Source organism: Eumetopias jubatus, unplaced genomic scaffold, assembly GCF_037043125.1.
Source record: "Eumetopias jubatus isolate StellerSeaLion01/CBP00866 unplaced genomic scaffold, mEumJub1_p1.0 scaffold_14, whole genome shotgun sequence".
NCBI classification, from domain to species: Eukaryota; Metazoa; Chordata; class Mammalia; order Carnivora; family Otariidae; genus Eumetopias; species Eumetopias jubatus.
The window spans coordinates 52,451,781-52,465,433 of record NW_028274820.1 but is presented as its reverse complement, the minus strand read 5'-3'; the positions used below and the strand labels follow the sequence as shown (position 1 = coordinate 52,465,433).

Genomic DNA, 13,653 nt, shown 5'->3' with positions numbered 1-13,653 from the left:
GCTCCAATGGAAGGTTATTAAAAGAACAAAGAAAATTTATAATTACTCTAAAGTTCTCTTGATTTTTGTGATGTTTGAGGATCAATATAATTTATGAATAATGCAAATATTAAAAAACCAACATAACATCAACTTCGGAAAATCACATTTTTGTAATCTATGAAGTGATAAGACACTCACCAGTTTGAAGTTTTGAAGATTCATGAATACTAGGAAGTGTGACCAGAAATGAATTTTGAGACCATCTTAAAGCTCTTCAATTACAAACCCGTATTTTACTAGTAAAGAACTATCTTCTCCATATGGACACAATTTGACCTTAATAAATACCCCATCTCAATCATGCTTTGTAAATATAGTCTTCTGATTCCTGAAATAAATAAATATGGAGAAGTATGGTTTGTTTGCTTATTTATATAAAAACGAATTAACTCCTCTGTCAGGCCTTGGTTTAGAAATTTTGACACATTGGCTATTGGGCTTCCTTGGACACCTTTTAGCCACACCTGTGGTCAACTATTAAAACTCAGTTCTCAGAGGCTATAATTATTTCCCTTACATTCAGGTTCTTGGGGAACTCAAATAAGATAATATACTAGTCAGAACTGACTGCAATGTAACTAATTACTTGAAGCTACGAAATGAAAGAAAGATTCATCAGAAGGGATATTATTGCTCTCTCTGGAGTCAGAGAAAGCATGGAGCACAGTGGTGAGCACTTTCAGTACCCACCTAAGCTGTGCTCTGGGGACAGGGTGTTCAAGCCCAGGCACTGGAGAATTCCTATAATTAGGCATAGGAAGTCCTATTTTTCTTAGCAGCAGAATGTTTTCCTAGGAATTATTAGGTGACTATTTGAAAACTGATTTGGCATGGGAGATGAGACCTCCAGATGGCAAACTTAAATAGCAAAACTTTGAAAACAAAAGAAGGGTTTAGCTAACTGCAGGCTTTGCTTTTCTTGGTGGGAATACAAAACTAGAGCCAGAGTTTAACTGTTCAGAGCAATACAATATATTCCAGGGGGGCTGAGTGGACAAAGAATGAAAAAAACAAAACAACAACAAAAAAAAAAAAAGAGAGAGAGAGAGAGAAAGGGTTATTGGCTATTAGGAAGAAATATTGGGGAAGAAATAAGATATTTAAGGGGGATTTTTTTAAATGAAGTTTTACTGTGTGGTACCTGTTAGGCTCTCCTCTCTTACTCAATAGCAGTCCAAAATACTAATGCTTTAAACTTGAAAGTTTAAGGAGTTAAATTTGCCTTTTTGGGGAATTACAACAAAGTCCAGATACTGTCATACTGGGTTTGGGGACAGATCCGAGGCTCTCTGTGGTGGTCTTGCCACATCTGCGCTCCACAGGGCCAGATCCATCCAGTCATGTTATTAAACATTCAAACCATATAACTAACAAGCATGGGTTTCAGTCAACATTCTGCCATCATCCTTCTAATTATAATCTGGTTTCCCAGAATTTGCTGGTCAGAGGTCATGAGGGTCTTGTCCCCTGGAATAATACTTTTCATTGAGACTATTCATTTGACATTCTGGTTGAATCCATTTGTCTTTGTGGACATCGCTTATGTGAATTTGGCAAGGTAATACCATCCTGAGGGGACATGCTAACAGACCCTTGCAGGTAATATGGCTACCTATACCAAACAATCTTTAATCAGGGTTTTCTATAAATACTACCCCTGCAGAGTGACATAATTTAAATGTGATACCTGCTTCTTTCATTTAAAATTCAACAGCATCCAAAATCAAAATTAAAAAGTTCAAATTTGGGTTGTAATAGAGAGAATTCTAGATTTCAAAGAATTGGCCTATTACCCATAATGGAGACCAAACATGTAATAGGAGGTTTGCCTTATAAATACATAGTTGAGTTTCAAGAGACAAGACCTAAACTGTGCTACAGAAAAAACACATGTAAAGGGGCTCCATTGCATATCATTGTATCAAAGGACATTCCCTAAGTAGGACATTTTAATTTTAAGGGCACACAGAGCTACATGCAGAAAAATAATGCTGAAATCACAATGGGATGCTCCAGAATACTAGTGATCTTGGTGGATTTTGCTGATATTTTGTTGTTTATGACTGACATTACAGAAGCTAGAGCCTAACACAGTCATTCCAGAAGAAAATTTCCCTGCAATGAACAAAGCCCTTTTGTGCTGCTGGTAAAACATGACTCCACTAAGGCAATTAGCTGTTTTAAAAATAAACTAATTCATTTTGGAGATCTGATGTATAATTATGCAGCTGCATGGACTGGGGAGGCATGGTGACTGGCTGGAGTGCTAGTAAAATTAGAAAAAAAAAAAAGCATCTCCATGCTGACAGCTAAAGCACTGATTTAATGTCCAATTGCCACCTTTGCATTATGAGGAGCTACAACGAACCTCTTACTTAAATAATACCAAAAATTCTGATGATGATAGTAGGGTATCTCCAGGGACAGAGGGGATGGTAACTAAAAATATTTATCCAAAGCCTTGCTTCAAAGAAGCTTGGCATTCTCTGTAAAATCAACTCTTACATCTCCACAAAAATATGACTCAGAGAATTTAACTCACTCATTCCATAGACAGAACCGTTCCGTACGACTTGTAGAAGCAGAACATTTGGTGACATGACACTTGTGTGGGTTCAGGGGCAGTGACCAGAAGAGGAAATGGCTCTTGGTCCCTTTTCAGAGATTTGGCAGCAGCTTCCTTGGGTGGGAAGATCGAGGCCTGGCCATTAACCACAGCAGGATCCTTCCCAGTCTTGTTGGGCAAAAGGCTCTACCTGATCCTGACATTGAACCTGACCTCCCTTGCAACCTCAGCTTCCACAACACCTGCAGGGTGAACGCACACCACATGATGAACGTTATTTTAAAATTCTAGTAACACTTACTTAACTGCCTTTCAATTATATTACATACTTCCCACGAAGTGAAGACAGCAATATTTGCACACTGGGTCCTTACAGATTCATTCTGTTGGTCCTCCCTTTTTTTACCTTTCTTTCTTTTCTCACTCCCTGTCTCTTTGTGCTTCCCTCTCCCCCACCTTCTCTCTCCTCTTCTTCCTCCCTCCTTTCCTTCCCAGTCTCCACCTACCCTCCTTTCTCCAGCAGGCTCATAGCATATTCACTCATTTTTCTTCCTCTGAGCATTTCAGATTCTTGCTATGAATCATGTTAAATATCACTGTTTTGGCATCTCTGACGTTCAGGTTTCTAGTGTTGCTTTTATTAAGAAGTAGTTCTCTAATATCCTGAAACTAGAGAATATGAACCTCAGCTCAAGGTAAACATATAAAATAATCTTTATCTATTTCAAACTTGCTTTTAAATTATGTGAGAATGTAAAGGTTTATTAAAATTTGGTGATGAATCTGCCTCACTGCCCCAAAGGAAAAGAACTGTAGTTCAAAGACAATAAAATGTGTACAAATAAAAGAATATATTAAAATTCTGTGGTTATAAAATGTTACTTCCTCAGTATCATTTTAATACATTCTAAAAATTAGATGCAACCTTTATTTCTCCAAATGTCATTTCTCTAGGTCTCTGATTTCATCAGCTAAGCAGAACCTTCTCCAGATGATTGTGGCTAAAGTCTCTCAGAGGAGCACAGATGCTGCAGGGGCAGCTAAGGGGGGCTACCTGCAATGGGAAAGCATAAGTCCGCCTCAAATGTTGCTGATATTTTGTTCAACACTTTATTTAGATCATGTAAAGCTTACAGAAAAGGTATAAGAATAATGCAAAGAACTTCACATGCCTTACATGCAGATTCACCAATTTTTATCATTGTGCCACAATATATTGCTGTTTTAAAACTTAACTTACACAGAATGTTTCCATACATGCATCCACAAAAAAGTTGGGAGGTATTACCAAGGCTCAATATCAGTGTCGGACAGAAAGACAGAAATAGCCTTCCCCAGGCAAATATTGGGATGCCATCCCCTTCCTCAATGTCTTCTTAGAAGGCCTAAAATAACACAGGATAAGAAGCTGAGAAGCACTAGGGCCTGGGAGTTAAGACCTAGTTATTTTATTTCTGCCTTTTAAGTGATGTGTGTGAAACACCATAAATTCATACAGGAAACTTCCTACTTACTCTATGTTATTTACTGCACAGCTGATACAGCGTAAGATCCCTCTTAGACTCTACCCAAGGAGCTCAGAGAATTTAATTTTTGAAGTTTTTAAAGACCATTTAAAACTATTTGAAATAATTTCACCCACAGGTTGATCCATCAGCATGAAGCTCTAAGAAAAACAGTATCAAAAAGCTCTAATCAGTGAGAAGTAAACCAATTATATATTACAATAGCTATGAACAATTACACATGCTGTCCATGAAGAACTATTGCAGGAGAGAAGTTGAGGTTGCCAGAGAAAACTGCACACATCTTTGGATGCTACATTCGCCTCAGAATTTACCAAATAAATTCCTCCTTATGAGGGCAGAAGTCATTTTAGTGGCTTATGCTATGGTTTGACTTGTGCAACATGTTTCAGACCTGGGGCTACTGGTCGATACGATACGTATGTGCACATGGGAACGTGGGCTATGAGTAAACAGGTAAGTGGAGAAGAACTATTGTCCTGTAGGGATATGTGAGACTGATGTGTATATAGATCCTGTCAATTGAACAGAAAATGGAATTGGTTGGGTCTTAGAAATGGATGAGGCAAAAATAAGTAGCCTGAGTTAACGTCAGAGGTACGTATGCCTCCTGCTAAGGTTCCATCATACTCACCGCATGTTGTTTCCTCTCAGCCTGGTAAAATAATCTGCTGAGCTCTGCAAACACAGAGCTGGCAGCGATCATGAGAAAGGGTGACCCAAGAGCACAAGGATAAAAGCTGTGGCCAATCCCCAGCACCTTTCCTTGAATGGATGTGTGTTTCTGGGACCAGAGATTCAGTCAGTCCAGTGATCTTAGCTCCCCACAACCCAAAAGATACTGATTACTTAACTTTGTTCTCCCTGGCTTTGATATTCCTCAGATAGGTGCATCTGTCTAGACTGCTGTGCATATGGATGGCTGCGCATCCAAGATAGTTTGAAAATTGCAAATTGGCCTTAGTTCATGCATTTGTTCAAAGAGTACCCCGTAAGTACCCCAGGCACTGCTCTAAACATCTGGGATAGGTTGGAGACAAAATCCATGCTTATATTCTAGTTGGGGGGGGCAGAAAACAATAAACAGGAACACAAAGAAGTGGGATTCCAGACAGCGATCATTGCAACATTGCAACATTGAGAAACAAAACGCGGGGTAATGGGATATAGAGTAACTTAGGAGGCAGGGACGATTTAGAAAGGGTGACAGAGCAGGCATCTCTCTTGAGCTGAGATCCAAAATCGTGAAGAAGCAAGCCTTGTAAATATGTAGGAAAGGCACATTCCAGGCAAAGGGAACTGATCTCAACAACCAGGGGAACTACAGCCCAGAAAGGAGTGGCAAGAGGGAAAGACGATGCTCTTGGACGGAAGAGCAATCCTTGCAGAGCACCTGTCAATCCTTGCAGAGCATCTGTCAATCCTTGCAGAGCATCTGTCAATCTATGCAGAGCACCTGTCAATCCGTGCAAAGCACCGCAACAGAACACAGAGAGAGTTTAAAGGGCTGGGGATGGGGGAGGGGGGATGGGGCCTTTAAGTGGGAAGGAACTGCCTGGCCCTGCAGAGCAGGTCCCGGACCCTGCTGGGGCAGTGCCTGTCTGGGTGGCAGCTAATCAGGGAAAAACCCAGAGGTGAAGAGATTAGAGGAAGCTGTCTGAATATTATCTGTGCCATTTCTTACCATGGAATTTGATTTGAAAACTGCCAGTAACAATCTTCTCTTGGAAGTAGGCAGGGATATATAGTATAAATAAATATAATCTAAAAGCAAAAACAGGACTGAAAATCAAATCTTCCAGCAAAAGGCAGCAAAAGCAGGGCTTCAAATCAAATCTTCAGGTCTAGAGAAGTCCGTGGCAATTAAAGAACACCATCCACAGCAGAGCAACAGTATAGAAAGAAGTATTGGCTGCACCTGTTAGAGGTCTCAGGCTGCTTTGTGTTAGTAGCAGAATTTAAAACATGGGAATGGGCTTTAGAAAACCAGAATCCAAACAGTCATCTACAGATTATTTTTAAAAGGCACCCAAATTAGCATATCTAAACTACTTGAGTCTTCCTAGCATCTCTTTATCCCACTCCCACATCCTGCTGGTAATAGTCTTTGATTTTCTCTCCATGGGGTGGATGGATACCTAACAGTACCCCCAACCCAGTGACCAAGTAATGAAACTAAACAGCAGGCACCTGGCCTTAGCTGAACAAATCTCAGTCTCTCTCCAAGAATTTGAAACCAGCACAGAACACAGCATGTGCAAAGGCCCAGAGGTGGAAAAAGGTTGGGAGCTGAGTTCTATTTGGACGGCATTCCAGACAGAAGGTCCAGAGAGCCCTGCTGCCGAGTTCTCACCTAATTCATTTTCCTAGTAGATACTCAGTTAGTTGGCCATATTGATTTCTGTTGCTGACAGCAGAAAAATCTTTAGCTAATATCATTATCAGTGTTTATAAATGTCGTCCTGCTTTGTTGTCAGAACAATAGACTTGAGAGCAGGACATATAACCCCCAAATTACTCGAAAGAGATGGAACACTGGATAAAACCCAAAAGAAACTTTTTTCCTGTAAAAAGCAGGAAAGCTGTGCTTAAGACTCGATTGCCTGAGAATCAAATACAGGGATGGTCAGGCCACCTGGAGGTAAGGCAACATTATATGCCAAAAGTGCATTCAGTTCATCCGCAAATATTTATCAAAATACCTACCCTATGCCAGGCACCTACCCTATTGTCAGTACCCGGAAATACAGCAGTAAACAGGGAAGAAAAGGTCCTTGCTCTCTTCAGGTTTCCATTTTTAGACTTTGACTCAACAGAAATTTTGCCTACGTACTTTCTCTGTCAATTATTTGACAGAGAGGTTCCACCTTTGATAAGCTTATGATCCACAAACTTCAGAGTAGTCAAGCTAACTGGAAATTCCTCAGGGATACTGTAGAGACAAATTCCTGCTTCACATATTCTGGTAGGTAAAGGAAATGAAAGTTCTCAAACTTAAGTATAAAGAGTAGAAAGTAATAATAATGGCAACTGGGTAAACATGCAGATTCCAGGGGCTTATTTCTCTGTAGTCTCATTCTGGGAGGTATGAGAACCAGGTCTTTGCACTGTTAATGAATGCTGTAAATCAGGGGTTAAGCAAACTACGGCAAATGTAACCCTCTGCCCAGTTTTCCAAGTATTATTGGAATACAGACACGCCCATTCATTTACATACCATTTATGATTGTTTTCCTGTTAAAAAGCAGAGGGGTACATGCACCCCAATATCTATAGCAGCAATGTCCAAAATAGTCAAACTATGGAAAGAGCCAAGATGTCCATGGACAGATGAATGGATAAAGAAGATGTGGTATATACAATGGAATATTTTTTTTTAAGATTTTATTTATTTATTTGACAGAGAGAGAGAGACAGCGAGAGAGGGAACACAAGCAGGGGGAGTGGGAGAGGGAGAAGCAGGTTTCCCGCCGAGCAGGGAGCCCGATGCGGGGCTCGATCCCAAGATTCTGGGACCATGACCTGAGCCGAAGGCAGACGCTTTAACGACTGAGCCACCCAGGCGCCCCTATACAATGGAATATTATGCTGCCATAAAAAGGAATGAAATCTTGCCATTTGCAACGACGTGGATGGAACTGGAGGGCATTATGCTGAGCGATATAAGTCAGTAAGAGAAAGACATGTATCATATAATTTCACTGATATGAGGAATTCTTAATCTCAGGAAACTGAGAGTTGCTGGAGTGGTGGGGGGGTGGGAGGGATGGGGGTGGCTGGGTGATAGACATTGGGGAGGGTATGTGCTATGGTGAGCGCTGTGAATTGTGTAAGACTGTTGAATCACAGACCTGTACCTCTGAAACAAATAATACATTATATGTTAAAAAAAAAAAGAAGATAATAGGAAGGGAAAAATGAAGGGGGGGAAATAGGAGGGGGAGATGAACCATGAGAGACTATGGACTCTGAGAAACAAACTGAAAGTTCTAGAGTGGGGGGATAGGTTTGCCTGGTGATGGCTACTAAAGAGGGCACGTACTAAATGGAGCACTGGGTGTTATACACAAACAATGAATCATGGAACACTACATCAAAAACTAATGATGTCATGTATGGTGATTAACATAACATAATAAAATAAAAAAACAAAAAAAAAAAAGCAGAGTCCAATAGTGACAGAGACTGTATGGACCACAAAGCCTGAAATATTTACTATCTGAACCTTTATAGACAAAGTTTGTCAACCCATGCCTTGAGAGATTCTAAACAGGCTATCTAATGTCTCTCGTGAAAGCTCCTTCTACCTCTGGATACCCAAGGAAACATAAAGATTATCTTTGCAAATTATAGTAGCTTAAAATCAATAATGTTTTGTTTTTTTTTTTTGATTCTCCAGTTTTAAGAAATAATATACTTGTTTTAGAGACCAATGACCATTTATAAAAGCACTACTAATTAGAGATACACAGAGATCACCGTGGTTAAATTTGACATATTTCCTCATAGTCCTCCTTGGAATTGGTTTATTAAATGCAAGAAGACACATAAGCAGGTGACACAATTTTATTCTCAAAGTTGATGTTACCTATAATTTATTACTTCTAAAATAAATGAAATGAGTAATACACCTGTAAGTGCTGAGTTCTCCCCCCGTTAAACTGAGCTATACACTGAAAGGGATTGTAACTCACTCAATTTAATTTTCACAGCAACCAGGATCCAGCCTGGTATTTAGCTGGGACTCGTAAAATGTTGATAGAATGAATGATAAAAAAAAGCTACTAGACAGTTATGTTCTTACACAGGTCCTATTTGTAGGAACTTTGTGAATTGCCCTCATTCATGAAATACAATGCAGTACCATTAGGTTGTTACTATTGAACACCTACACACTTTCTCTTGCTCTTGTAAGCTCCTTGTTAGATGTGTCACCCTTTAAAATGTGCTTTTTTTCCTTGTTAATGTAAGTTTTTCAAGGTCAACCCACAGTTTCCTAAAATAACACTATATCTGGTGTTTCCCAGAAATAGCATATACAAATATGACATTTAAAACTGCTCTTTGACTTATGAGATTTGTACTTGATGGTGAATAATAGAAGTTCTCAAATTTGAACATGAAAATGCAGTGCTCTTCTCTAAAATGAAAGTGGCAGAATATTGTAATAAGCTACCACTCTTCCTCTGTCAACACTGTAACTCTGTCGATATATGATCACGTATACATAAGTAGTCTGGCAAACAAATCTTCTCAGCTCCTTTTCATGGGTTTTGATTTAGTCACACTAGCCCGTGGAGTAAAACTAGAAGTTACAAAAACCTGGTGGTCATCTAAGGAAAAACTCCAAGGCCGTCACAACTATGCTTAGGTCTGATTCATTATAGAATAGGTTATTATAAAGTTTGGGGGAATGGCAGGGTGACTAACAAGCACAAACAAAAATCTGGAATAAGATACCCAAGGTAACAATGATCTCCTCTTTCTAAACACATATGTATAGTCTGACAATACAGAGATTTGCTTTAAATTTACTTTTGTATCATCTGTTCCCCACCTATAGAGAAGTCTAGAGACAACAAACAAAATGAAAAATAACCCAACACTTTGAAAATGAAGATAACTCAGGAATCATTAAGCACTAAATAAGGTTAATGGTATTTTCTCATCTTTACAGATTCCATTCAATTCATCATTCATAAATTGATTTTTGTGAGATATAAATACCCATTCCTACCACATGCCAGGCTCTTTGCTAACCTTTTGGGATAAAAGAGACATCATACCCATCCTCATGGAGTTTATATTCTAACCAGGAAAATAGATATTTAAAAATTTACACCTCCTAATGGCTAAAACTAGAACAATTTGAACGACAAAATAAGTAAAACAGTGTTGGGATTGTAACACAAAGAATAAAACAGGAATATAAAAGAAGACAAAGCAAACACTTCAAACATATTACAGAAGGGTTTTATCAAGAAAAGAAAAAGGAAAAATTTAAATAAAATGGAAAAATTCCTAGAAAGGCAAAGCATATGAAACTGATACATGAATAACTAAGAAAATCTGAACAGTTACAAAACCATTAAAAAATTGAACTCATAATTAAAAATTTTCCACAAAGAAAAGTCCAAGCTTCATCAGTAAATTGTACCGAAAAATTAAAGAAGAAATAACACTAAATTCTTCCAGAAATTGAAAATTTAGGGAACACTGACTAACTCGTTATGTAGATATATCTCTTACACCAAATCTAACTAGAGGATTCCAAGACAGGAAAACTATAAACTAGCTTCATTCATGAAGACAGAAACAAAAATCAGAAAACAGAAGAACTGAAATCCAGACAAAAATAAAAAGGACAGGTACAGGTCTGTGATTCAACAGTCTTACACAATTCACAGCGCTCACTTCTGAAACAAATAATACATTGTATGTTTAAAAAAAAAAGAAGATAGTAGGAAGGGAAAAATGAAGGGGGGGAAATTGGAGGGGGAGATGAACCATGAGAGACAATGGACTCTGAGAAACAAACTGAGGGTTTTAGAGGGGAGGGGGTTGGGGGGATGGGTTAGCCTGGTGATGGGTATTAAGGAGGGCACGTTCTGCATGGAGCACTGGGTGTTATGCACAAACAATGAATCATGGAACACTGCACCAAAAACTAATGATGTAATGTATGGTGATTAACGTAACATAATAAAAGATAGGAGACAATAAATAAATAAATAAATAAATAAATAAAAAGGATAGCTTTAATTTCTGTCTTTAACAGTTATAGGAATCTTCAAGGAAATTCTTATTAAAACCCAAACCATATCCCCACTGGCATAGCTAAAATTACAAAGCCTGATGACACCAAGTAGAGGCACCAGTCCTCTCATGCAATGCCAGGAAGACTGTAGATTGATACAACCACTCTGGAAAACTGTTTGACATTGAGTGTTAAGTTTCAATAGACTCATACCCTATGCCATGACAATTCACAGGGTTAAAAACAGTATTCCTCAAGGTACGTGAGCAAGCACATTCTATATCAGAGTTATTCATAATTGGTCAGAACTGGACATAACCAAAATACCTATCAACAGTAGAGTGGGTCAATTAATTCTGATACAATGATGAGTGGATACTATAGAGCAATGAAATTTAACAAACTAAAGTTAAAAACAACATTGTGGATGAATCTCACAAACCTGGAGGGAAAAGTCTGGTCACAAAACAATGTACACCACCTAATTACATGTATGTGTCATATAAAAACAGGCAACATAAATGACACTGATGGAAATGAAAGCAGAGGTTACTTACAGGGAGGAGGATGGAACACGGATTGCGAGGGCTACCTTTCAAAGTGCTGCGTATGCGAGGTTATAACTACAAGATATTCACTGAGCACTTTTCTGCATGTGGGTTTTACCCCATTAAAAAAAGTGAAGAACAACCCAAACAAAGGTCCTGACTTTTACCAGCACATTTTAATAACAATAATAAGGTGAACCAGGTATCAGAATAATTTTATTATGCAGGTATATATAAAGAATAGATGAGAACAGGAAGCCTATAGATGAGAAAAAGGATAAAAGGCTGCAACAAATAATCTATTTATCAAGACAGATGAAATGCTGGGGGGGTGACTGTGGATATGGAATTGCTAGAACATCATTACTTGAAAGGTTAAGATCTATCTTTTTACGACAAATTTATAATGTCCAGCCTATTCTTTTTTTAATGCTAAGATTAGATGCTTCAAACTCTGAGGTTTCTGATAGATAGATGATAGATAGATAGATAGATAGATAGATAGATAGATAGATAGAATCAAATGCTAAATAGATAGAATTAAATGATAATTCTAAGTACTTAGTCAAACAAAACCACCTCCTAATATAGTGACCATGAGCACATTACTCCACTTCTCCAGGCCTCAGTTTTTTAATCCCAATATAACACTTGGGAGGAATAAATAAGATAATGGATGTAAAATGTTTAGCACAACATCCCTTATTGTGAGCCATCATCATATAAACCTGACTAAAGTCATATTAGTTTAAACATAGTTTTAGTATCATAAATAATCTTTTCATCAAATAATTCAATTTATTCAAAATGTATTACACTTTTTCCTAAACAAAACAAATCACAAGCATTCAAACACAGGCGTATCAACCCTCCACCCAGCCTTCATCTGTACTTCCTAAACAATAAATGGGCAAGGTGAGCCATTTCTTTTTCCCCCTAAAAGACTGCTCTTGCTAAAATTGCTTCAATTCCACTCAGTCCTGTGGTTAGACAATACTGATAAGCTCCCCCAATAAACTCCCCCAATAAAACAAGTCATAGATGATTTGGTTTTGGTTGATTAGGGAACAAAAATCAAACAAGAAAATGTATTTTTTTCAACATTCTGTCAGTAATGCAATGAAACGGGTATTAAAATAACTGGGGCAATGTCTCTTTAGATCCTGCCCTAGAGATACAAGTAGGCAATGTCACTCCTAAAAAGTGACAGTTCCAGTTCAAATTTGCCAGTAAAAAATAAGATGAAAGAAAAAGCAGTTGCTTTGTCTAGTACCAACTGAGGTGTTATTTTCATATAATAAAAAAATAGGAATCCTATAATACGATAGCAGAGAGCATAATATTGCTACTAATAAGATCATGTGCAATGTCCAGTTACTAGGTTACAATTTTGTAAACCTTCTAGGAAATATTGGATTTAACTAAAACTTTTTGGGTTTTGGTCTTTTGTGTTAATTATAAACAAAATATTGAAAAATCCTTCCATTACATAAGAATCACTTTCATTACAAGTCTTTTTTGTTATCACTTTAATTTACGCTTCACTAAAATGACCAGTGTCTACGTCACCACTGCACCGCACATTTTTATTTTTAAATTTCATGAATTTTATAATTTTATAGGACCAATCTGTGTCAAGAAAAGATAATTTGCATTCTAGAAATCAATTTGGTTTTAGTTTCCAGCATTTAACCAAGTACTTAGGACTCGAAATTTTTTTTGACCACAAAGTCCTTGTGTCTGAGAGAAGTGTATGTGTGTATGTATGTACACACACACACACGCACGCACACGCATGCACACGCAAGCACACACAAGCACGCACACACACAACTTTTTGTTAGACTCTGTCTTGACTTTGTTATTCTTTTCCACAGCTAATAGAGTTCCCCACATAAAGAGTAACACTAATTTGGGTGCCTGGGTGGCTCAGTTGGTTAAGCGACTGCCTTCGGCTCAGGTCATGATCCTGGAGTCCCAGGATCGAGTCCCATGTCGGGCTCCCTGCTCAGCAGGGAGTCTGCCTCTCCCTCTTGTGCTATTTCTCATTCTCTCTCTCTCGAATAAATAAATAAAATCTTTAAAAAAAAAAAAAGAGTACCACTAATTTAATCTTCCCTTTTGGCTTTTTCACTCTTCTTTAGAAACCATTCTTTATTTTCCAGAGTCGGCTAAACAGGTTGAGTTGAAATGTTAGTCACAGTAGAGCCTTCG

General features: G+C 38.1%; 1 protein-coding gene across 4 annotated transcripts in view; it reads right to left on the bottom strand.

Moving 5' to 3' along the window:
• HDAC9 (histone deacetylase 9) overlaps positions 1 to 13,653 on the bottom strand; it is a 733,933-nt gene that overhangs the window by 555,238 nt on the left and 165,042 nt on the right. Inside the window, exon 2 of one of the 4 annotated variants that reach the window (XM_088018630.1) lies at positions 181 to 370. The exons of the other annotated variants lie outside the window; for them this stretch is intronic. The gene's annotated coding sequence lies outside the window, so the exon portion shown is untranslated. The remainder of the gene's footprint in view (positions 1 to 180; positions 371 to 13,653) is intronic. 4 annotated transcript variants of the gene reach the window in all.